The 24,251-nt window shown below is 47.7% G+C and overlaps 2 long non-coding RNA genes across 4 annotated transcripts in view; one reads left to right on the plus strand and one right to left on the minus strand.

Annotated features, from left to right (window-relative positions):
• Nucleotides 1–1,472: 1,472 nt before the first annotated feature.
• The window catches only part of LOC131492491 (uncharacterized), an 88,858-nt gene continuing 66,079 nt past the window's right edge, over nucleotides 1,473–24,251 (minus strand). The window contains exons 1-4 of one of the 3 annotated variants that reach the window (XR_009252066.1): nucleotides 21,227–21,371; nucleotides 11,647–11,817; nucleotides 5,122–5,288; nucleotides 1,473–2,708 (exon numbers count right to left, since the gene is read on the minus strand). This is a non-coding gene — a long non-coding RNA (uncharacterized LOC131492491). Of the gene's footprint in view, nucleotides 2,709–5,121; nucleotides 5,289–11,646; nucleotides 11,818–19,656; nucleotides 20,203–21,226; nucleotides 21,372–24,251 lie in introns of those variants that run through there. The other 2 variants (XR_009252065.1, XR_009252064.1) reach the window with 2 other exon arrangements.
• LOC131492493 (uncharacterized) lies at nucleotides 20,460–23,057 on the plus strand. Its single transcript, XR_009252068.1, has 2 exons — nucleotides 20,460–20,709; nucleotides 21,243–23,057. It is a non-coding gene; the product is annotated as an uncharacterized LOC131492493 (long non-coding RNA).

A 24,251-nucleotide genomic window follows, 5' to 3' on the forward strand; every position in this document is an offset into this window, starting at 1 on the left:
TGGGGATATACCTAAAGGAAGTTAGCAGAGGAGTGGGAAATAAGAGGAAAAAATTTTTTCGACTGAAGAACATACATGGGGCAAGGAACTTAAAGACACGCTATGTGTTTGCTAAACAGGTCAGAGAGGTGACAAAGAGAAAAGTCTGCTTGAAGCTAATTCCAACAAACATAATTCTCAGTGACAGACACCAGAGCTTAGGAGTTTTCAAAACGGGGGCGGGGGTGGAACAAGTGATCAGACCTTTGCATTTTTTTTTTTAATTAAAAGTTGTTTTAATGTTTATTTTGAGGGAGACAGAGACGGAGTGAGAGTGGGGAGGGGCAGAGAGAGAAGGAGACCCAGAATCCGAAGTGGGCTCCAGGCTCTGAGCCGTCAGCATAGAGCCCGACGCGGGGCTCGAACTCACGAACCGTGAGATTGTGACCCGAGCCGAAGTCGGAGCTTAACCGACTGAGCCACCCATTCTTAACATGGGGATTGACCAGCCCAAGGAACAGATGCGGCCAGCACTAGCTTTCTGCGGGACAGCATGTTGGGAGCCACAAAGGGGTCCCTGGGAGAAAGGTGGGGGAGCGGGGTATCCCCACAGGAGCCTGGGGCCAGCCCTCCGACCCAAGCCCAGAGCCCCACACACGGTGGAAGCTGACTGTTGCTGGGGTCTTCAAAGCCATGTGGGAGAGATCCGATTCTCACGCCTACACCCATCTGAAAATGTTGGTTGGATCTTCTCAATGAACCCTAAGGCAAACTTTTGGTGATTAAGAAAGACTGCAAAGTCTCCTGGAAAAGAGACGTCTTGAACTTCCATTCCGCACAAACTTCATGTCGTGGGTAAGTTGAGTTGAAGACTGTTGACGGAAGAGATGAATTAAATTTATTCCGACGAATTCCAAAATACCTCATCCTAGAGACCATATTTGAAGTGATTGTAGATCCAGAGGTTGAGGAAACATTTGTGGAAGAGAGTTTGAGGGACAAACATGTAGTTCCTCCCCCCTTTTACACCTCTCCATAGTTTTGTTCTCAGAGGCCTGGCGTACAAAACTTTCAAGGATCCCCCAACCTTTAGTGTTTCGGGAGCTACGTAACCATTTAGGCAAAGCGGATTCTCCTTTCTTCTGATGAACCAAGGAGAACTTATTATACCCAACTTCGACCCTATGAGATTGCTTCTAGCCTGATGATGAGCCCCTCTTCATGGCCCAGAATTCCTCTATCCCAAGGAAGACTCCATATGTAAATGTTCAACAGAAAGAAAACCTACCCTGAGAGTCCTAGACCTGCTTGTTGCTGGCCCTTTTGTGGAGGTCTGTGCATGGTGAGAGGACATCAATCCCAGTACAAGGCAAGGAAAGAGACAGAGGCTCGTCCTCCCCACGTCCCTTTATTTTTTTTTTTTTATTTATTTTTTTTAACGTTTATTTATTTTTCAGACAGAGAGAGACACAGCCTGAACGGGGGAGGGGCAGAGAGAGAGGGAAACACAGAATCTGAAGCAGGCTCCAGGCTCTGAGCCATCAGCCCAGAGCCCGACGCGGGGCTCAAACCTGTGGACCGCGAGATCGTGACCTGAGCCGAAGTCGGACGCTCAACCGACTGAGCCACCCAGGCGCCCCTCCCCACATCCCTTTAAATGAGCCTGGCTCTTACCTTCCTCAGTGGCTCCCCCAAACCATTCAGATCTCCTCTTACCCTCTGTCAGGCCAGTAAGCCTTAAGGTACAAGGCCCACTGGGTTTGCTTCATACAAACTTCTTTGCTCTAGAGCCAGTTCTGTATTATTTTGTTCATGGTGTTTTACTATTTGTCCCTTTTACAGACGAAAACACTGAGGCGGACTACAATAAGAGTTTTATAAAGAGCCCTTAATAAGTATCATGAACCAACCAAATCGTTATAGATTCATTATCTTATTTCAATTTCTAACAGCGCAGTGAGCTGGAGACTGTTCCTATTACCAATCTCCAGAGGAGGAAACTGAAGCTCAGAGAGGTTTAGTTGCTTCTCCAAGGCCACACAGCTAATGAGTGGTGAGCCCGGATTCAAAGCTGCCGGGTCTGACTCTAAAGCCTCCTCCCTCTTTCTCCACCTCGTGCCCTCTCCGCCCTCCGCCTTAACCACTAGGAGAAGTTAATTATCCAAACGTACAAACAGCCTTTGTAACATGTATGTTTGCTCTTGTAGTAAACAAAGCACGGAAAATTAGAAACATAAAAGCATCGACCCACCCTTGGATTGTTCTGGAAAATCAACGTCAGAGAAATCGGAAAGGCTTTCAAGGAACAGGATAGCTAAAAATACACCAGAGACAGTGACAATGCCTTAGCTCTGGGCAGGAGAGGGATCAGAGCAGCAGCAGCAGAGAAAGGCCGCATCTGGAGAAACTCCTTACCCATGCACAGAGCCCAGAGGTACAGTGTCCCCTCTCAGGTTTTCCTCCCCTTCCATCTCAGCCACTGCCCCTTCCGGGTTGGACGTGAGCAACCGGGTTCCAGAGGGGAAGAGAAGTGAGGCATACAGCAGAAGGTCAAGGACCCAGCCAGCTACATCAGTCCCTGTGACATGGTGGCCGGGATCGCAACATGAAGTCGCCCCTGAATGCGGGCCAGGCTCCTCACAGCTGCCTTTCGGACCAGGGTTCTCTTGGGAGTCAGGCAGGACTCGGCTGCAGGGAACCTCATCTGTCTGAAAGCAGAACAGGACGGCCTGTAAGGGAACAAAAGGCTCACAGAATCTATGGAACGGCTCACGCAGGCCAGGCTGGGTCTCAGGTTCAACTCCCCAAGCCACCCCACAGGACCAGGTGACAAACGACCCGTCCCCGCTCCCCTGCCACGATCAGGAGCTTGCCGGCCATCAAGCCACAGTGCTTCCTCTAAAAGCACTCCCGCCCTGCCTCTGTCTCCCCACATAACTCCACCGCGAAGTAGTTTCCTCCGGTGCCCTTGGCCGGCAGAGCCTGCGTCCCATCCAGAACCCGCGTCCCGTCCAGAACCTGCGCGCAGAGGATCTGCGAGGTGCGGGCTTAGCTTTCCAGTGTTTGCGGGTGGGGAGGACACAGAAGGAAGCTGACCGACCAGCCGCATCTTCGCAAATAAAAGTAAAAGAAAGGAAAGGAAAGGAAATGTGGCCAAAAGTTTCCGGTGCTGAAGAAAGGACCGCCCTGGATGCCTACACCTTCCTCCCTGCTCCACAGACCTGCAGTGAGTGCCCGCCCTTGCACAGAAGTGTAGACAGGGGCCTGCCCCTGAGGGGCTTTCAAAGAGAAGCTAGAGTCAAGGAGGGAGTGGGCAGAGCCCTTTAGTTTTGTAGCTGGGTAAGCTGAGGCCCCAGGAGGCCGCCAGCCCTGCCCAGCAGGCCTCTGGGTAAAGCCCAGGCGCAGACCCCTGCCCTTCCAGGCGGGGCGTCTCCGGCTAGCAGTGAGCTCCCACAGTGACCCAAGCCACAGAGGAGCTCAGATTCCGGGGAGCCCCCAAGCCGCACATGCGGATTCCAGGAAAGAACCATTTCACTAGAATTTTCAATGAAAGATCAAGTCAATTCGTACTTAGATTTCAAGATGACGTCGGGGGGTGGCGTTTCATGCACAGGAGACTTTTCTGAAGTCCTCTTTCTCCTTCTCTCCCACTGACCCTCCGTAACTTTTCTCTCACCCTGCCCCCTCCCCGCCACCCCTCCTTGCAAAGCCCGCCCCCTCCCAGTCCCCGGTGGACAGCTGTCTTTCCTTGTCTGCTTCCTTCATTTCACCTCCACTACAGATTCTCTCCCGTCGGGAAATTTCTGACTCTCCTGCCACGGCCACTCCTCAGCACGTGCCTCCAGGAGTCTCCAGTCCTTTCTCTCCCCGCCTGGCCCTGACTCCGCAACGGAAGAGCTCAGGAAGGCAGCTGGCAAAGACAGAGTCCACTGTGGTTGGCGGAGGGCAAGGGGAAGGCTGTAGAGGCTCCTTTGCAAACCGCAGGGTCCCTGTTCACTCCCGTGGCGGAGAGAGGGAAAGCGAACCTCTTCTTCTTTCTGGAAGGTGGCTTGGCATCTAGAATTCCTCTCGGGAGCTCTCTACAAACTTCCCACCCCCCTCACCCCATCACTGTCCTTGAACAGTTGGGTAAATCTTTAGAACATGTCACAACTTGCCCAGGTTCACAGCAAAAGCAGAAACACATTAAAGACACCTGGCTCCCGGCCTGACTTCCCTACCTCCACCCTGGCTTTTCCACCATCAGACTCCTTTGAGTGGTTTAAGCACGAAATGTGGCAATTGCTGGTGCTGACCAAGCTGGAAAGCAGCAGGTACCCACACCTTAGGTCACCACTGCCCACCATGATGGCTCAAATACTTGAAGTTAATTAAATCCATTTACTACCTACTCTGTGCCTTCGCACAAGCATTAATTCATGCCCCGTATGGAGATCAAACCCAGGAAGCATTTACATATGATGTCCTGCCCAGCATGGCACACGAATCATTTCCATCATGGAAAAAATCCAGGCAGGAAAACAATAGCCCATTGAAACGAGTTATGCAACGGAGCCTGCATGGTCAAAGTCCTCCTGGCTTTCGGTTAACACAGGGAGTTCAGGTTAAGAGGGCCGCCTGCTTATTGATGGGTTGATTGTTTATGAGAAGAAGAAACGTCTCTTTTCCCTATATTCCCCCGCTGGCTGGAAGCCCAGATGCTGCCTCCAGCACCATCTTGCAAAGGCAGAGAACATTCTGTCGGCTTCTCCTGACCTCCTGGGTGCCATTGCCCCCACGTTCCCCAAGCTAGACCCCTCAGGAACCCCCTGGGTCCCTCCTTGCCCTTGCCTCCTCATGTGACTGATCCCCACGGCCTCTGACACCCCTCCCCTCCTTTCCTCCTGTCTCTGCCTTGGCCTTCTATCACCTGGACAGTAATTTGTTTCCCTAAATCTCAGATTGGGTCACGGTCATCCCTCGACAGAAGCCCGTCTTTTGGCCAATGAAAAGGGATGGAAGTGAGAAGGCATAATAAGGGCCCACGCCTGATTGGAGACGCTCTTTCTCCCCCTCTGCCACGGCAGCCGGCCGTGTTCTAATGAAGTTCTCCGTGAACCTGGGGCCCAGTAGGAAGCCCCTGAGGGACAGAGCGGCACCAACCTGCAAGGGCCAGACCGCGCAAGTGAACAGCAGTGTTTTGTTTCCAGTGATCTTGAAGCTCCTGTTATCAGAATGTTATCTGCGCTGAGTTGAGGGATCGCTCCAGTTCCCTTCTATAGAGAATGTCATGACTTCCTCAAGCTCACAGCCAACGCATGAGTCAGAATCTGGAAAATAAAACCAGAAGGCTAAAAGCTAGTATCATACGATAAAGAATCTGACTGGCCTCTCTCCCTGGTTCCTGGGAGAGAGACTCTAGGTCCTCGGAGTTTCCCAAGCAATAGGAGTGTCTTCGTTATTCACGAGCCCCTGGATTGTATCTGAGTTTATGCTAATGAGCTGACTCACGTGGGCCCCCGGTTAGTTTCAGGGTGCTCTGATCGTGCTGGAAAGACCGACCATGTGATTGATTAGCGAGTTAGGGCCACTGGCATCAGCCTGACCTCCCGACCTCCAGGGAAGGGTGGGGGGCTGATGGTTGAGCCACATGTCACATGGCCAATGTTAAGCCGCATGTCACATGGCCAATGGTTCAATCAACCATGCCGTTATAAAGAAATCTCAAAACAAACTCTGGACACTGAAGCTTGGTGGAGACTTCTGGTTGGGGAACACGTCACTGTGCTGGGAAGGTGACGTGCCTTGATTCCACAGAGACGGAACACGGAAGCTCTGCGTCTGCAACCTTCCAGAACTTGCCGTACGTACCTCTTCATTTGGCTGTTTCTGACTTGCATCCTTTACAATAAAACGGTAACTGTAGCATGGCACTTTCCTACGTTCTTTGAACCATTCTAGTGAGTTATCAAACCTGAGGGGGATCGTGGGAACCTCCCAGATTTGCAGCTAGTCAGTCAGAAATGAGAACACTCTTATTGTGGGCCACACCCTTTGATTTATGGGGTCTGCTCTAACTCCGTGTAGTTAGTGCCAGAATTGAATCCCAGCATACTGGTTGGTGTCCGAATCAATAGACAAATAGGTCCAATGGTGGATCAAGCTGGGAGATCCAGGCAGGAGACCCAGGGGACTTAGCACAACGGGGTAGAGATGAAAGGCTGTGTATCGTTGGTTGTTGTAAACCCCACCTAAGTCAACTTCTTCAACCTCTCACGTTCCCATCTTTTTTTTTTTCTTACATTTATTTATTTTTGAGAGACAGAGGAAGACAAAGTGAGAGTAGGGGAGGGGCAGAGAGAGAGGGAGCCACAGGATCGGAAGCAGGCTCCAGGCTCTGAGTTGTCAGCCCAGAGCCCGACGCGGGGCTCAAACTCACGAGTGGTGAGATCATGACCTGAGCCAAAGTCGGACGCTCAACTGACTGAGCCACCCAGGCGCCCCTTCACGTTCCCATCTCTTTGCAGACAAATGAAACCATCTCTTGCTGAGACACTGGATTCAGCCTGGCATCACTTGGCCTAACAGGGAAGGCTACCAACCATCTCCTGTCCCAGAGAGTGTGGTGCTCATGCAGGGATGAGAAGAGGACCCCACCCCTCATTCCAGCCCACTCTGTTTCACCCCCATTCTTATTCTGTACACACATTCCTCAGGGGTTAGGCCACCATTTACAGTTCCCAGGGATGGCTGATCCCTTGAGTCTGCTCTTAATTTGCCTTCTAGCAATTTCTAAAAGCTCACTTGAACATCAAGATGTGAAGCAAAAGTACACACGCCCCTTTGGATGGCCCAGATCTCTCACATAAGCTTCAAAAACTGTCTACCTAAAAGGTGGCTCAAAAATATACCACTTCAAAAACAAATGTTAAAATAACAGATGACATTCATCAACTCAGGCCTGTGTGTAGCGAGCATTTAAACGGAGTCTGGCAAAGCTCTAGGGAAGGGGTGGCAGGGTGGGGGGGATGGTGATCAAAAGAAGTGTGACACAGCCCTTGGCCTCAAGGCCTTGACCGTCTACTTGCAGAGACAAAGTTTATAAACGGAAAAAGTACTACAAGGCAGGCCGGGATTACATTTCCAACTGAGTTGGGCAGATTGAGAGTCAGTCTGGGGAAGAATTTAGAGAAAGAATTGAGCCTCAGGGAAATGTCACAAATGATGTGGGTCCCTGGTTCCTGGGAGAGAGACTCTAAGTCCTTGGCGTTTTCCAAGTAATAGCAGTGTCTTCATTATTCATGAGCCCCCGGATTATATCTGAGTTTCTGGGTTTATTAGCATAAACTCAGATATAATCCGGGGGCTCATGAATAATGAAGCTAATGTTATTTTTATGTGTATTCTGATGCTAATGAACTCAGATAGAATCCGGCAGACAGGCTGAGTCTTCGTGACTTTCCAAAGAGGAAAAGGCTGCCCCTCCACTACTCAGCTCCTTTCCTTTCTGTTCCCTGAGAATCTGTCTTTGCCTCTTGTGTGTGGCACTTTGCTGTTGGTTTTTTTTTTTTTTTAATGTTTATTTGTTTTTGAGAGAGAGAAAGTGCGAGCAGGGGAGGGACAGAGAGAGGGAGACACAGAATCCGTAGCAGGCTATAGGCTCCAGGCTCGGAGCTGTCAGCACAGAGCCCCACGCGGGGCTCAAACTCACGAACCGCGAGATCATGACCTGAGCCGAAGTCAGACGCTTAACTGACTGAGCCGCCCAGGCGCCACTTGTGTGTGGCACTTTGAAGGGTACACAAGGTAACCCAAAACCAGCCCACTGAAGGTCAAGGGCAGAATTCTTTGGATGTACTGAGAATGGAAGTCAATGTACTATCCACCAAAGATCTTGCCTTCACTCAGATTAGCTCAGTCAGAAGGACAGCAAGGATCTCAGCCGGGTTACTAGGGAAAGACCTCTCCCCCACTCCCAAATAGAGTGCAAATCACCATCTGGGACTGGATCCCAAAGAAATGACTGAGTGTGGGGAACCCATGTGGGGCCCAGCTGGTGACTGTGGCTGGGGTTTTGGTACATGGGGCAGATAAGGCACCAGGAGTCCTCAGGTAATGCGATACTTAAGGGCAGCAATGGGGTGTCCTAGGTTCAGGTGGACTGTGACCTAGAGCAGAACCCAGCCATATGCACAGAGGTTTAAATCAGGGCTCCAGTCCCAGGCGTGGGGTGGGAGTATTCTACTTCCTTTGGGAAATCTTCCCTAGATTAGTCTCCTTTACCCAGTCTTGGTTAGGGGTCCCTGCGGAAGGCTCCTACGGTGTTCTGTTCTTACCTCTCTTTCATTACCTTGTGTTAGAATCTTCCATTTCTATCTCCCCAGCTAGAATGGCACGCCTTGGGGACAGCCTCCCTCTTTGTAGCCATCAATGTCCTACATGCAACGAAGGCTCAGAAAACATTGGTTGCTGCTCTATATGAAGATTGCAAATGAAGGAGTCGGGACAGAACCCTGCATTTAGGGGAACCCGTGGTCCTGAGACCATGTGTGAGGTCAGAGTTTCCACAAGCAGATGAGACCTCGGACTGCTACGGAGACTTAGAGTCCATCTGCTAATGGGAGTGGCTCAGAAACTTGAAGGGGCTGAGCCTATGGTTGGAAGGTCAGTGAGGTCCCAGAGACATCAGAGCCTGTGGCTAGTTGGGGCTGGGGAATGTGACAAGAGCGTTCATGAGAACACTCACTGTTAGGCTTTCGTAGGAAAACCTACTCTGAGTAGCAAAGTTTACACTAGTCACGCTCAAGCCATAAAATCCAAAATCAACGACACAACCCAAGAATGACTTTGCCTTTCTCCACTCTCTAGGGGAAAGGAAAAAACCTGTGCTCAAAATGTAGCTTCAGTTTCTGTCTTGACTTAGAGATGGTGTTTTTGAGCACATACGTTTCTAACCCCTCCAAATAACCACCCAGCCCTCCTCCCAAACACCCAGAGCAACTGACTGGTGCACCTGCTCTAGGCAGGTCCAATAAATGTTTACTATGCAGAAGCGTGCCAGCAATGAAAGAAATCTTTATCGTAAATCACTACACCTTGCCAGAATCGAAATAAACCTAAAATTACACCTGAAATGGGATGGGAAGGGAACTTGCCTCCAAGTAGGGTCAGAGAAATAGTGGGGAGAGAGAGGGTCTAAGCAACATCTTTGAGGCTCAGAACGAGGCTCTTCCTGTTGGCCCCTAGTTCTAATAAATAGCCCCAGGTTGACAGAGGCCAATGTGGGCCCTTCCTTGCAGCATTCCAGGCACTGGGCAGGGAGACAGACGTCAGCCCAGGGCCGGTTCCATGGTGAAGGCCAGCACTTGCACAGCAAGCTCTTGGCCACCACCATCAATCAACCTTCAGAGGAACTTGATCCATGGTAGCATACCCCTCACATTCTAAAGAGGTTTCTGCCAGTCAGTGTCTGTTAACTGCCCTGCCACTAGGGACAGAGTTTGGTTACACGAAAGGCTGCCCTCCCCTTTCAGCTCCTCTAGAGACATAGTCATTTCGTTGCCCTTTCTGTTGCGGAAAGTCAGGGGCAAACGTGTCCTCCCCCACTTTAGGGCTGGGGAGAAGAACAGGGCACGTGTTTTTCTTTGAACAGTTCCTGTCTTCCGGGCCACATTCTACGTGACTTACCCATCTCATGTCAGTGCACAGAACAACCCTGTGAGGTCGACTGTTGTCCCCATTTCACAGGTGAGGAAGCCAAGAGAAGTGATAGAATCAGGCTTAAAGGCAGGTAGACTCCAGGGTCCACATCTACTGCCCTCCCTGGGAATCTGGAGGTAAGAGGTCACAAAAGGCCTGGCATGTTGCCTCACTAGCCCTGATTCAGTGGGAGAGATGACAGAGGGCACAGTGGGGTGCACAGTGCCCCCACTGCATCATGAGAGGGTTCAAAATATCTTCCAATAATACACTTCGAAGTCAGACTGTGGCTCAGCAAACCAGAAGGGCTGGGTTTACCCTCAAAACTTGTCCTGGCCCAGCGGCAGGGTTGGCCTCTGCCTTTGTTGCATTTCTTTTTTTTAGGATTATTTAAATTCAAGTTAGTTAACGTTGGGTTTCGGGAGTAGAATTTAGTGATTTATCACTTACATATAACACCGAGTGCTCATCCCAGCAAGTGCCCTCCTGAATGCATTTCTTTAAAGCCAGGCAATGTATTAACTGAGCTGAGGAATTCAGGGGTGGAGCCAGACAGTTTCTAATAGGTCACTGGCCCCTAAGATGTCAGCCATGTCCCCTGGGTCCTAGAACCACCTGAAGCAGACAATCTCCAAGGAAATGAAGAGAGAGAGACTTGGGGGGCAGGGGGGAGGGAGGGCACAGAGAGACCACAAGCATCAGAGAACACGTGAGTAAGAGGAGAAATGAAAACAAGAGAGAAGAGAGAAAATAGAAGAGACTAAGAACACAGGGATATTTTTGCAGTAAGACCTGTCTGCGCGTGCATCAGTCTGCTGGGGCTGTCGTAACAAAGTACCACAGACGGGCTGGCTTAAACAACAGAAATCTATTGTCTCACAGCTCTGGAGGCTGGAAGTCCCAGACCCAGGTGTTGACAGGGGTTGCTTCCTTCAGAGGGCTGTAAGATTTGTTCCAGGCCTCTCCCTTACCTTCTGGTAGTTTGCTGGCAAACTTTGGTGTTATTTATCTTGTAGAAGCTTCACCTCAATCTCTGCCATACCTTCACATGGTGCTTGCTCTCCTTGTGTTTGTCTGTGTCCAGATTTCCCCTCTCTATGTGGATGCCAGACATATTGGATTAGGCCACCCTAATGGCCTCATGTTAACTTGGTTGCCTCTGTAAAGACTCTCTCCGAACAAATTCACATTCGAAGGTACTGAGGGTTAGGACTCCAACATCGTTTTGGAGGGACACAAGTCAGCCCATAACAGCATGCATTTTCCTCACTTTTAAGAAGGGGTCTAAGCCTGTGACTTTTGAAGGACTTTAAAAAAAAAAAATCCTTCGATACAAAAGGCCATACAGAGAAAGAGAGATACCATATGTTTTCACTCTTATGTGGATCCTGAGAAACTTAACAGAAGACCATGGGGGAGGGGAAGGAAAAAAAAAAGTTAGAGAAGGAGGGAGCCAAACCATAAAAGACTCTTAAAGACTGAGAACAATCTGAGGGTTGATGGGGGGTGGGAGGGAGGGGTGGGGGGTAATGGGCATTGAAGAGGGCACCTGTGGGGATGAACACTGGGTGTTGTATGGAAACCACTTTGACAATAAATTTCATATTAAAAAAAATCCCTTGTGGGGCACCTGGGTGGCTCAGTCGGTTGAGCGTCCGACTTCAGCTCAGGTCACGATCTCACGGTCCGTGAGTTCAAGCCCCGCGTCGGGCTCTGGGCTGACAGCTCAGAGCCTGGAGCCTGCTTCCGATTCTGTGTCTCCCTCTCTCTCTGCCCCTCCCCCATTCATGCTCTGTCTCTCTCTGTCTCAAAAATAAATAAATGTTAAAAAAATTTTTTTTTTTTTAAAAATCCCTTGAAATCAATCAATCAGTTAATTGCCAACTGCTATCTATGGGATGTGTGTTTGAGTAGAAAGCAGTGAGGGTGTTGACCCTTTCACATGAAACCCAAATTTCTTGTGTGCTCCATTGCAAGACCCATACTCACAGAGGCAGACGCCTTGGAACATCCCTTCTATTATCTGGCCAAGACCCATATTATAAAAACATTCTCTTCTCTCTCTCTCTCTCTCTCTCTCTCTCTCTCTCTCTCTTGCCTGCTTCTTCCACTGAGAGATGATGATGCTCCTATTCACTGAAGACTCAATGTCAGCAACAGCTGAAAGGAAAGAAAATTCTTTTACTTGCTGATATAAAATTCGGCTCCTTTTTAAGGTCAGTGTCAGGTGGTACTCGAGAGCATGGACGCTGGTGCAGGACTTTCTGGGTTCAGGTCCCAGCTCCGCCATTTAGTAGTTATGGGATCTAGAGAAAATTCTCAAACTCGATAGCTCAGTTTCCCCACCTGTGATAAGGGGTGAAAATAGCACCTCCCTCCTGGATTTGTGAGAATTATGCGATGTGGTATGAATACATAATATGAAATAGAGCCTGAAGCCTAGTAAGACCCACGTAAATACTTGCCGTTAGTTAATAGTTAATGGTTACACTGTTTTGTTTGGAGTCAAATATAAACTTTCCCCCAGATACATTTTTAACCGTCTAAAGCCCACTGAAGATCGATCGGAAAGTACAGAAGAAGACAATATACAGAGGCAACAGATCTAGAAGTTTAGAATCAGACTCAGTAGAGGCTGGAAAAAGACAATAATCATGATTAGAAGGAGTCATCGCCAGCAACCAGTTCATGAGAAGGAAGCGGCAGCTCCCGTGTAAGCTTCATCAGGGACTGTGGGAAGGATGCCAAGGCACATAACAAAAGACTGCCAACTAAGAAGCACTTGGAGGTGTGCATAAAGGTAAAAAAAAAGATCATGGTCATCAAGGAGGAGGATTGGGTGCTGGGAAGTACACTCAGGAAAAACACAGGGGCAGTCACAAGGGCCAAGGGGTTAATTTGCTTACCAGGCCCCCATCACCTCGTCCCTGGGTTACTGCTATGGCCTCCTCTGTGGCCTCCCTGCTCTGCCTTTATCACTGCCACCTCTGCCCCCATTCTCCACACAACAGCCAGAGCGATCTTGTTAAAACATAAGTCAAATCAGGGGCGCCTGGGTGGCCTAGTCAGTTGAGCATTTGACTCTTGGTTTCAGCTCAGGTCACGATCTCATGGTTCGTGAGCTCGAGTCCCACATCAGGCTCTGCACTGACAGGGGCAGAGCCTGCTTGGGATTCTCTCTTTCCCTCTCTCTCTGCCCCTCCCCCACTCACACTGTGTCTGTCTCTCTCAAACAAATAAATAAACTTAAAAATATATATATTGGGGCACCTGGGTGGCTCAGTCGGTTAAGCGTCTGACTTCGGCTCAGGTCATGATCTCGCAGTCCGTGAGTTCGAGCCCCGCGTCGGGCTGTGTGCTGACAGCTCAGAGCCTGGAGCCTGTTTCAGATTCTGTGTCTCCTTCTCTCTCTGACCCTCCCCCTGTTCATGCTCTGTCTCTGTCTCAAAAATTAATAAATGGTAAAAAAATTAATATATATATATATTAAAAAAAACACATAAGTCAAATCACCTCCCTCAGTAAAAACCAAAGTCCCTATAACGTCCTGCAAGGACCTCAGATGACCTCTCCACTCCTTACCTCTCAAACACATCAAGCATGATCATGCCTTATACGAGTTTACTATTTCTGTGTAACAAATTACCACAAACTTAGTGGCTTAAAATAACAAAAGTTTGTCCTACAGCTCTGGAGGTCAAAAATCTAAATCGTTCTCACTGGGCTAAATCAAAAAGTTAGCAGAACCAAGTTCCTTCTGAAGGTTGCAGGGGAGAATCCATTTCCTTGCCTAGGCCAAGTTCTAAAGGCCGCAGGCATTCCTTGGCGCATGGCCCTTTCTGTCATCTTCAAAACCAGTGGCGCGATGTTCTCACACCTTCACAGACTGACCCTCTTTCCTTCCTCTTGCAAAGGCTCTTGTGATCACATTGGGCCCACCTGGATAATTCAGGATAATCTCTCTGTCTCAGAATTATAAACTTAGTCACATCCACTAAGTCTCTTTTGCCATTAATGTAACATTTTCCGTTTCCTGGGATTAGGGTGTGGACATTTTTGAGAGGCCATTATTCAGCCTACACACGCCTCAAGGCCTTAGCACTTGGAATATTCTTCATCCAGATATCCACCTGGCTTACTTCCCTTAGGTATTACTCAAAAGGTACTTTCTTAATGAGGTCTGAACTGACTATCTTTTTGAAATTTCTATACACATATTCTTACTCCTTCTCTCCCTTTTCTGATGTCGTTTCTCTTTAGTCTATATTTTAGGAGTATATTTTATTATGTGAATCTATTATGTGAAATTCTATACGAGGTCAAGTTTTTGTTTGTTTTGTTTTGTTTTTTTTTTGATATAACATGGACATACACATCTATACCAAAAAAAAAAAATAGCACTGAAAATGGCAACTACATGAGTAAATATATAAGATCATTTCTTCTATTTTGAATCTCTCTAAAATCTAAGTAACCACTTAAACATGAAAGATGCAATGTATTTTAGCACTTACATGTATTAGTAAAATACTTACATGTATTAGTAAAATATAAAATATATGACAACAATAGCATAGAGTCTGTGTCGGGGGATGAAAATATGTTATTGTAGTGTATTTACACTGCACATAAAATCATATAATATCACATGACGGTAGGCTATAATAAGTTGAAGATATACGTTATAAACTTTAAGGCAACAACTTAAAAAGTTATAGGTAATAAGCCAACAGAAGAGTTAAAATGGAATTACAAAAAATATTCAATTAATCTAAAAGAAATCAAAATAGGAAAAAGAAATATAGAACAGATGGGACAAATAGAAAACAGCAAAACGATAGACTTACACTTAAAAATATAAAAATATAAAAATATGCCTGGGTGTCTCAGTTGGTTGAGCATCCAACTTCAGACTAGGTCACGATCTCACAGTTCACAAGTTCGAGCCCCATGTAGGGCTCTGTGCTGATAGCTCAGAGCCTGCAGTCTGTTTCAGATTCTATGTCTCCCTCTCTCTCTCTGCCCCTCCCCAGCTTGTGCGCTCTCTCTCTCAAAAATAAATAAAAGCAGTTAAAAAATTTTTTAATTAAAAAATATGTATAGATAGATATATCGTATGTATAGGGGTATCTCTGTGGCTCAGTTGGTTGACTGTTCAACTTTGATTCACATCACAGTCTCAAAGTTCCTGAGTTCGAGGGCCACATCAGGCTCTCTGCTAACAGTGTAGAGCCTCCTTCAGATCTTCTGTCCTCCTCTATCTCTCTGCCCCTTCCCTGCTTGTGCTTGCTCTCTCTGTCTCAAAAATAAATAGACATTTAAAAAAATAAATCATATATAAAAAATAATATTACATGTAATGGTCCAAACATCCCAATTAAAAGAGAGAGACTGTCACATGGAATAAAAAAGTAAGACCCAACTACATATACAACTTACAGGAACATTCTTTAAAGACGTAAGTCAGTTAAAAGAAAAAAATATAAAAAGATATAGCATTCTAATACTGGTCAAATGAAAGTTGAAATGATTAAATTAATATCAGACAAAATAGGCTTCAGGGAAATTACCAGGAATAAAGAAGGTCATTTCCCAAGCATAAAGGGATCAATTTATCAAAAAGACATAACAATCTTAAACATTTATGTACCTAATAACAGAGCTTCAAAACACATGATAGTATTGCAAAAACTCAAAAGAGGTACAAGGAGAAATAAACAAATCTGCAATTATAACCAAAGATTTTAGTATTCTTCTTCCCAAAATAGATAGAACAAGCAGACAAAATCACTAGGATACAAGGACTTGAAAAACATTATCACCCAACTCGAGATAATTGACATTTATAGAACACTCAACAAGAATAAAAATTCTTTTAAGTACAGTTATCAAGAGAGATCTGGGCCATAAAAGAAGCCTCAATAAATTGGAGAAGGATTCGAATCGCACACTATATGTTCTATTCCCAGAATGGAATTAAACTGGCAAACAATCATAGTAAGATCTCTGGAAAATCCCCAAATATTTAGAAACTAAAAATTATACTTTTGAATAACCTACATGTCAAGAAGAAATCAAATAGATATTTATAAATTACTTAAAACGGAATGGAAATGAAAACATGGCACTTCAAAATTTGTGGGATGCTACCAGAGTAATATTTAGAAATAGCCCTAAATGCCTTAATCAGAAGGGAAGAAAGGTCTCAAATCAATGGCCATAGCTTTAAGCTTTAAAAACTAGGGGGAAAGAAAATCAGATAAAACCAAAACTAAAGACAGGATAGAACAACATAAATTACAGTAGAAATCAACAAAACAGAAAACAGAAAAATAATAGTGAAAATCGATGAAATAAAAGCTGTTTCTTTGAGAGGACAATAAAACTGACAAAACTCTAGCTCAACAGATCAAGCAAAAGGGAAGGAAGACGCCATTTACTATTATCAGAAATGAGACAAGGACTATCTCTACAAATTCTACAGATATTCAAATGTCGACATTTTGTTAACAACTTTATGCCGATAAATTTGAACACTAACACGAAATGGATAAATTCTTTGAAATACACAAACTACCAAATCTCCCTCAAGAAAAACTAATTACGCTGAATAGTCCCATTACTATCAAATAAATTGCATTTGTAGCTAAAAGCCTTCTCACAAAGAAATCTCCAGGCCCAGATAACTTCAGTAGTAACTTCTACGAAACGTTTAATAAAGAAATAATACCAAATCTTACACAAGTTCTTTCAGAAAATCGAAGAGACTACTTTCCAGTGCATTCTAGGACAGCTATTATCCTGAAAATAAAGCCAGACACAGGCATTACAAGAAGAGAAATCTACAGATCACTGCCTTTCATAAACATAGAATTAGAAATTATAAACAAAGTTTGGGGTGCCTGGGTGGCTCTGTCAGTTAAGCGTCCAACCTCGGCTCAGGTCATGATCCCACTGTTCGTGAGTTCGAGCCCTGCCAGGGCTCCGTGCTGACAGCTCAGAGCCTGGCCCCTTCCTCGGATTCTGTGTCTCCCCGTCTCTCAGCCCCTCCCCTGCTCATGCTCTGTCTCTCTCTCTCAATAATAAATAAATGTTTTTAAAAATTTTAAAAAAGAAATTATAAACAAAATTTTAACACATAAAATCCAATAATACGGAAAGTGACCAAAAATAGAAAACCCTATATGATCTCAGTTGACATTGGAAAAAGCATTTGACAAAAATCCGACATCCATTCCTGATGATAACTCTTGGCAAACTAGGAATGGATGGGTATTTCCAACCTGGTAAAGGTTATCTACAAAAAACTCCTACAACTAATATCACACTTAATGGTGAAAGACTGAATGCTTTTATCTGCGGGTAACTGGAATGAGGGACAAGTAGAAGACAAGCTATTGTCTTGGTACTAGATGCTAGAATGGTACATGGAGGAAGTTGACTGTTTTTAACTGCATTGAAAACCTTCTTAATAAGAGGAAATAATAAGCTCAGGGCAGTCATCTGCCAACTCAAATATGGTGGCCTTAAGGAGACTCTAGCCTCCGGCAGTCACAGGGCAAGCTAGGCTGAAAATCAGGCTCGGGATCAAACTGTAAACACAGCAGAGCCATAATGGTTACAGAGGAGACTGAATCCAGAGTCTGGGTAGGTGTTCTAGGTCAAAGTCAAGGCCCCGATGAGAAAAAATAAATAAAAGTGGGACTCTGAGATCTGTAACAAGATTATTTGAATGGATGGGACTGAGAATTTGGAGCCTCTAGACTGTCCTGAATCCAGTGAACCATCAGAGGCAGCCCAAATCTCCTCCCTAGAAAAGAATATTCCTTTGCCCGGAAATTAAGCAGCAAAAGACCTTCCTGAAGCACATGACTTGCATGATGATACTTGTTCTCCTCTAGATTTGCTCCCAGCTACCCTGATTGATTCCAGGACAAAAGTCACCTAAATGGGAAAATATAGCCCATGTTCCAGGATAAAGTTTACATACCAAAGGAATTGCAGTCCTGGATCATCAGTACTGTCAAAAACTGGGAAACATGTGGGAATAATGTTGATGATAATGTGGGGTGAGGAGGCATAGGCTGGGTAAGGGAGAATTTATTTGACATGCGAGTTGGAACTCAGTGTTCAGACAAGGACGCCTGGAGCCAGTCCCAAGAGTTTATTGAGATGCCTCTTTGATGATTTGACATAAAGAAAATCTACATAGAAGGAGGCAATGATACCAATTTCCTTTTCACACGATCCAGGAAAGGGTCAGTTAGCTCAAGGAGGTAAGACGGTTAGAGCGGATTTACCCTACCAAGGAAGACCTGCGAAGACCTGAGATCAAGCTATTAATGCTCCCCTAGTTAGAGTGGGGAAATATGGAGACCGGGTGACAAAGAAAATTTTCCAAAGCCAATACTCCTGCCAATACTGTCCACAGTAGAGGACAAATTGTTGCAACTTGCACTAACAAAGGAGGAACAGTGCTTGGTAGGGAGGGCGCTTCAGGTTTTAGAGGACGCAAACATAGCACATGGGAACACTTCTCTGACCCATTTGTCAGGTGACGCAGAAGGCTCCCAGTCTTGAGTGGGTCACTGAGCAAGAAGGAACCCCTGCAGCAGCTTCAGGCTGCTTGGACCATATAACTCACCAGATCCCGGAAGATTCCTTGATGCTGGAGGTATCTTTGATGGATTAAAAATTGTGACCCGGGTGGGGGGCGGCGGGGGTTAGGAGATCCACAAGAGGGAAGTCATAGCACAGACCCCTAGGGCTCTGGAACAAGGCCTCTGCCTACTTTTTGTTGAAAACAGGCAGGAACGCCCACCTGGGGGCCTCTCTCTTCTCCTTTCTTTATCTCCATCCTCCTCATTCTTCAAGGACCAGCCACTTTCCATTCTTTATAAAGCCTCCTCTGATGACTCCAGTTCCAAGAAGCTTTTCACGCCTGTGAATTCCCATCATCCTTACATCCCAAACCACCTAGTCTTGAATTTGCTAATGGTTCTCTGTGGGAATCACAACTGGTGTGATTTAAGCATGTGTAGCAAAGGGGGGCGCCCAGGTGGCTCAGTCGGTTAAGAGTCCGACTTCGGCTCAGGTCATGATCTCGCGGTTTGTGAGTTCGAGCCTCGCGTCGGGCTCTGGGCTGACCGCTCAGAGCCTGGAGCCTGCTTCCGATTCTGTGTCTCCCTCTCTCTCTGCCCCTCCCCCGTTCATGCTCTGTCTCTCTCTGTCTCAAAAATAAATAAACGTTAAAAAAAAATTTTTTTTTTTTTAAAAAGCATCTGGAGCAGAGCAGAGGAGAGAGAGGCCTTCGGGCAGCGCTGATCAAAGCCCTCTGCCTGTATTAGTCTGCTGGGTCCGCGTAACAAAGTACCACAGACCGCGGGGCTTAAACCACAGGAATGTATCTTCTCACACTTCTGGAGGCTGCAAGGCCGAGATCAAGCTGTCGGCAGGGTCGGTTCCTGCTGAGGTCTCGCTCCTTGCCGTGCAGAAGACCATCTTCTCCCTGGGTCTCCACACGGCCTTCCCTCTGCTTGTGTACTCCTAATCTCCTCTTTTTTTTTTTTTTTTTGATTGTTTAGTTATTTATTTTTGAGAGAGAGAGGGACACACAGAATTCAAAGCAGGCCCCAGGCTCTGAGCCGTCAGCGCAGAGCCTGACGTGGAGCTTGAATCCACGACCACGTCGGACGCTCAACCGACTGTCACCCGGACGCTCAACTCAGCCACCTGGGTGTCCCTCTCCTCTTTCTAGGAGGACCACCGTCACGGTGGATTAGCACCCACCCTAATAAGCTCGTTGTAACCCAACCCCCTGTTTAAAGGACCCATCTCCAAATACAGTCACAGTCTGAGGTACTGGAGATTAGGACTTCAACATAGGGATTCGGAGGACGGGAGACACACAGTTCAGGCCCTTCTGGTCTGACTCAGAACCACTCAAAGGTCATCGAAGGTCAGGAACGAGAAGAACCTTCGGGAGTGGAGCTGACCTACCTGCTCAACAGGGTCCCTTTTGTCCTTCCGGCCCAGGCTCCTGTCTCATGGGCGGTGCCTTGAGGCAGACATGGTGTCGAATCCTGGCTCCTCCTCTTCTTAGGGTGGACACTTGCAAGTTTACTCAAGCTTCCTGGGCCTCAGTTTCCCCTCGAATGAAGTGAAGATGAGGCCATCTATGTCCCAGAGCCCCAAAGACAGCTAGTACAAAGAACCCAGCTCACAGGCAGTGCATGCTGTTCCCCGGCTGTTTCTTCATCCCCAGGGCTGACTCCCCAGCCGACAAATGGCTGGTCGTGACATTTGTGATGCTTACAAATATTTACATAGGATTTGGTTAACCTGCAAAATTTGACTTCAGCCTCAATAGGATTTTAACCTCCCAGGGGCAGCGCTCCCATCTGTCTGATTGTCCTCGTAATTCCCCTGAGGACAGGACGTCGGGCAGATAGGCCTGGGGACTGGCTTGTGAAGGGGCATGCAGACGTAGAGGTCCCGCACTTCTGTCCCCTTGTCACCAGGCATTAACTTCTGTCCCCTTGTCACCAGGCATTATCTCAGCCGCCACAGACCCATCAGGGAAATCCACCCTCCACCCCCTCCACCCTGTGGTGCCAGGCGGTCCTGCCTCAGACTTTCAAATCAGGCCATTACTAGCCTAGAAGCTTCATTGCTATTCACCGGGCTTCAGTTTCTCCGCCCTTATCTAATCAACACACAAACCCAATTATTCAGCCAGTATTTACATAACCCTTCCCTCCAGAGCCTTCCGTCCTCCAGCTGCTCCCCTGGGCACAGAGCTCTGGTTTTACTTAATCAAGTGTCCCAGGTAACAAGCCGTCCGCCCGTTTGTGTTGGCAGTTTTCAAAGGTGAGGGCCGGATAAACACGGAGCCTCTCTGTCGGAGCTGGGGCTCGGAGAACGGGGTGTCCTGAGCCCGCCAGAGAGAGCCTGTTACACAAAGTCACTCCCTCCGTGTCCAGGACTCGCATGATTAGATCCCTGGCCGCAGCCCAGTCTTCCCTGAGGAAGCAACGCACGACGGACGAACAGGTCACCGGGTCACCTTCCGCCACGGGACAGCTCCCGCCGAGTGCTTACCACTCACCGCGGGGTGGGCAACACAGAACACCCGGGGCCCAAACTTCACACTGAGCTCTTCACACAGTCTCTATCATTCTGGTGCACTAAGTTTGAGAACCACTAGGCTTCACGATCCCCAGGGTTGCCTTCCATCCTTGGACGTTCCCTGGCTTCGAGAGATTTTAATAAGAAGCGACACATTAGAGCCCCCCCCCCCCCCGCCCTCCCCGGGCTCCTCCCTCTTCCCTCGGTGACCATCCCTGTGTGCTCTCCGGGGCATCTCCCCATCAAGTCAGATGGGAGGACACCAGTCACCGCTGGGTAAGGCAGGCCCTAGACCAGCGCCTAGCTTCCTGCTGGAGCTGCGGGCCCTCAGACGGCCTGAGGGTCAGGGACCGCATTCTGCCTCCAGAAGACTGAGGTGACAGGGCGGGTGATGGCAGAGGTGGGGCAGGGCTCATCCCATCACATGCATTTTGGCACTTACCCACAATATCCTCCAGGCCTAAAAGCGGGGAGAAGACATTTCTGCTCTGCTCCAGGTCAACAACCCACCAGACTTCATTCCAACAGCCTGGGCTGACCTCTGACACCTATCCAAAGTGAAATCTGAAGATGAGAACACGAGCTTTGGCAGGTGACTTTACCGGAGGCCCCCTCCTGCAGCACATCCCCATGAGGAGTGCCCTCGGCCCTTCCCCCGTCTGAAAGGGTGTGTGTGAGTTCCAGAGGTGGCAGGTGTCCCGGCAGGGAGGACTCTGGGGACCCTGGGCACTGGGAGAACTTGTGAGAGCAGCTAGGAGGTCCTGGGAGCTCTCCGTCCAAAAGCCCCGGGTGGACACACAGCAGGTGTAGCAATGCCCCGACAGCCACAGCTCCTGATCTGGGTCAGGCCATGGGGCCATGGTCAGCCACACCACTGAGGTGAAGACAAGAAATCCCAGGGGAGTCCACGTGGGCCAGATATGTACAGAGGGAGACACAGAATCGGAAGCAGGCTCCAGGCTCCGAGCTGTCAGCACAGAGCTGGACGCGGGGCTTGAACTCACAAGCTGCGGGATCATGACCTGAAGTCGAAGCCGGACTGCTCCGCGGGATATACAGCAAAGTTCCAGAGAATGGCCATGGAGGCCAGGGTCAAAGTGTTCTTTTGCCTGGAACGGTTCTCTGGGTTCATCTCCTGCAGGAAGCTCGTGGAGACCGAGGTCGAGGATACGATTCTGGATCCTGTGCAACAGGCACAGTTCCAAGCAACAGTCGCTCTAATTTCCCAACACGCATGAAGCAATTTCTTTTAACTCATGAATTTGCAAAGCGGCAACATAATAAGGTGAACAGAATTGAATTCATGCTATGGCATAAGTTATCGGTAGGTTATTAAACAATTACGTTAACCATAAGTATAGAAAGCTATAGATGTGCATCAACTTCAAACCCTGCACGCACGTAACTGCATTGTGAGACTATTACTAACGTCCGTGGCCCTGGTCCTCGGCCAGTGGCCTGGCCCCAATTTGTCTGAGCGCTTCACTCTAGTCACCTGGCTCTGTATGTCACCACCTCTATGTCCCAAGCTAGTCCAGACCAGCCTGAGTCAGACTTGTCTCCTCCCTGAGTCAGCAGGGACAGGTGACTGCAGAGACACTCCATCGCCCTTGCTCAGAGTTCAGCTGGAGAAGTGTAGAACCTTCCTACAAAAGGTACGACTGCATCCTCAAAGCTGGATTGCTCTCTGGCCTCTGGCGGTCCCCTGTGCCTTTGCAAAGGATAAAAGGCCCGGACGTTATGTGTCTTTGTACTTCCTGAGTGTTCCATGAACCCCTGTGACATGCTCACTGCTGGAGAAAAGCCTGTGATAGGAGGCGGTAGAAAGAGATTTCCAGACCTTGTGGGCACCCAGAAGGGGAAGTTGCTCCTTTCACTGAGGGATGCCTGGACACCCCTTGTGCCCATGGTAAGCCTTCCTCTCCATGATGATTTCCTGTCTGTCTCTCAGTATCAAATCCCTCCGCCCACCACCCCCAGGTATGAAGCCCGGAGCTACAAAGCAACCACGAGGGACAAAATGCTGCCTCACCGAGGTTATGGGTTTACCATTTTCATGCTGAATGTGAAGTGTCTGAGATACACAAAAGAATAAAATGGCTAGCCAGACTGCTTGAGGAATAATCCTAGAGAACCATACGTACCTATTAACTGGGTTTTAATAAGAAGTCCCCTTTGTTTTGTTTTGGCTGGTACTGTTTTCCTCCAATCTTTCTAAAATGTAAGCAAGCAGCATGGTATACAGGAAAATAAATGAGGTTGTTGGATGGGCACCGGGAGACCTGATGTTTTGTCCAGGTTCTATAATTATCTAACCATGTCTCCCAGGACAAGAGTGCTCCAGGCCTGAGTCTCCTTGACTATAAAGCCAGGGAGCTGGATTAGATGATTTTCAACGCCCCTCCCACAGGTGTGAATCTGTAGTTCACTTTCCTAGTGGATTAAGTCTAGGATACAGGACCTTTGGTCATTGAGAGTGGTGCCACATGGCCCAGGAGCCCTGGGTGGGTGAAGGGGTGGGCAATGGGTTTCCCGCCATGCCCAGAGGAAGTTGCCAGCTAGAGGGAGTTGGAGGTGGGGAAAGGGTGTCTAGTCCCAGGGGGTAGGGCTCTGGATTCTACCTCCCTTCAACCAGGGCCACCCCACTTACACTGTTTTATATTTTTTTTTCAACTTTTTTTTTTTTTTTTATTTACTTTTGGGACAGAGAGAGACAGAGCATGAACGGGGGAGGGGCAGAGAGAGAGGGAGACACAGAATCGGAAACAGGCTCCAGGCTCCGAGCCATCAGCCCAGAGCCTGACGCGGGGCTCGAACTCACAGACCGCGAGATCGTGACCTGGCTGAAGTCGGACGCTTAACCGACTGCGCCACCCAGGCGCCCCTGTTTTATATTTTAAAATAGTAGATTAGCTCCTGTTTAACCAAGAAGTTATACTACAAGAGGCACCTGGGTGACTCAGTCAGTTGAGCATCTGACTCTTGATTTCAGCTCAGGTCATGATCTCACAGTTTTCTTTGTGGGTTCAAGCCTCACATTGGGCTTGGAATTCTCTCTCTCTCTCTCTCTCTGCTTCTTCTCCACTTGTTCTCTCTCAAAAATAACAACAACAACAATAATAATAATACAACTTAAAAAAAAGAAGTTACACTACAAAAAAATGGTGCGTAAAGGACACTGATGTTGGAGATCTTATTCGAACAACTGAGAACCTGGAAATCACTCTTCCTTTCTTTGTTTACTAAATGCCTAATATGAGCTGGTTTTCTTATCAATTGCCCTTCTCTGCAGAAACAAACAAACATAAAAGTATAGTGTAAAAAAGATTTCAACCAATTGGGAGAATCTGCTCAGTTGTGATTCTAGCAGCTAGGGCCTTCTCTGTCAAGGCTAGCAGCCTTGAGCATATTAAGGAGAGGCTGGGCTGCTTTCCACAGCAGCCTCTGGTTGCCCCATGGAAAAATGA

Source organism: Neofelis nebulosa, chromosome 13 (genome assembly GCF_028018385.1).
Source record: "Neofelis nebulosa isolate mNeoNeb1 chromosome 13, mNeoNeb1.pri, whole genome shotgun sequence".
Taxonomy (NCBI): domain Eukaryota; kingdom Metazoa; phylum Chordata; class Mammalia; order Carnivora; family Felidae; genus Neofelis; species Neofelis nebulosa.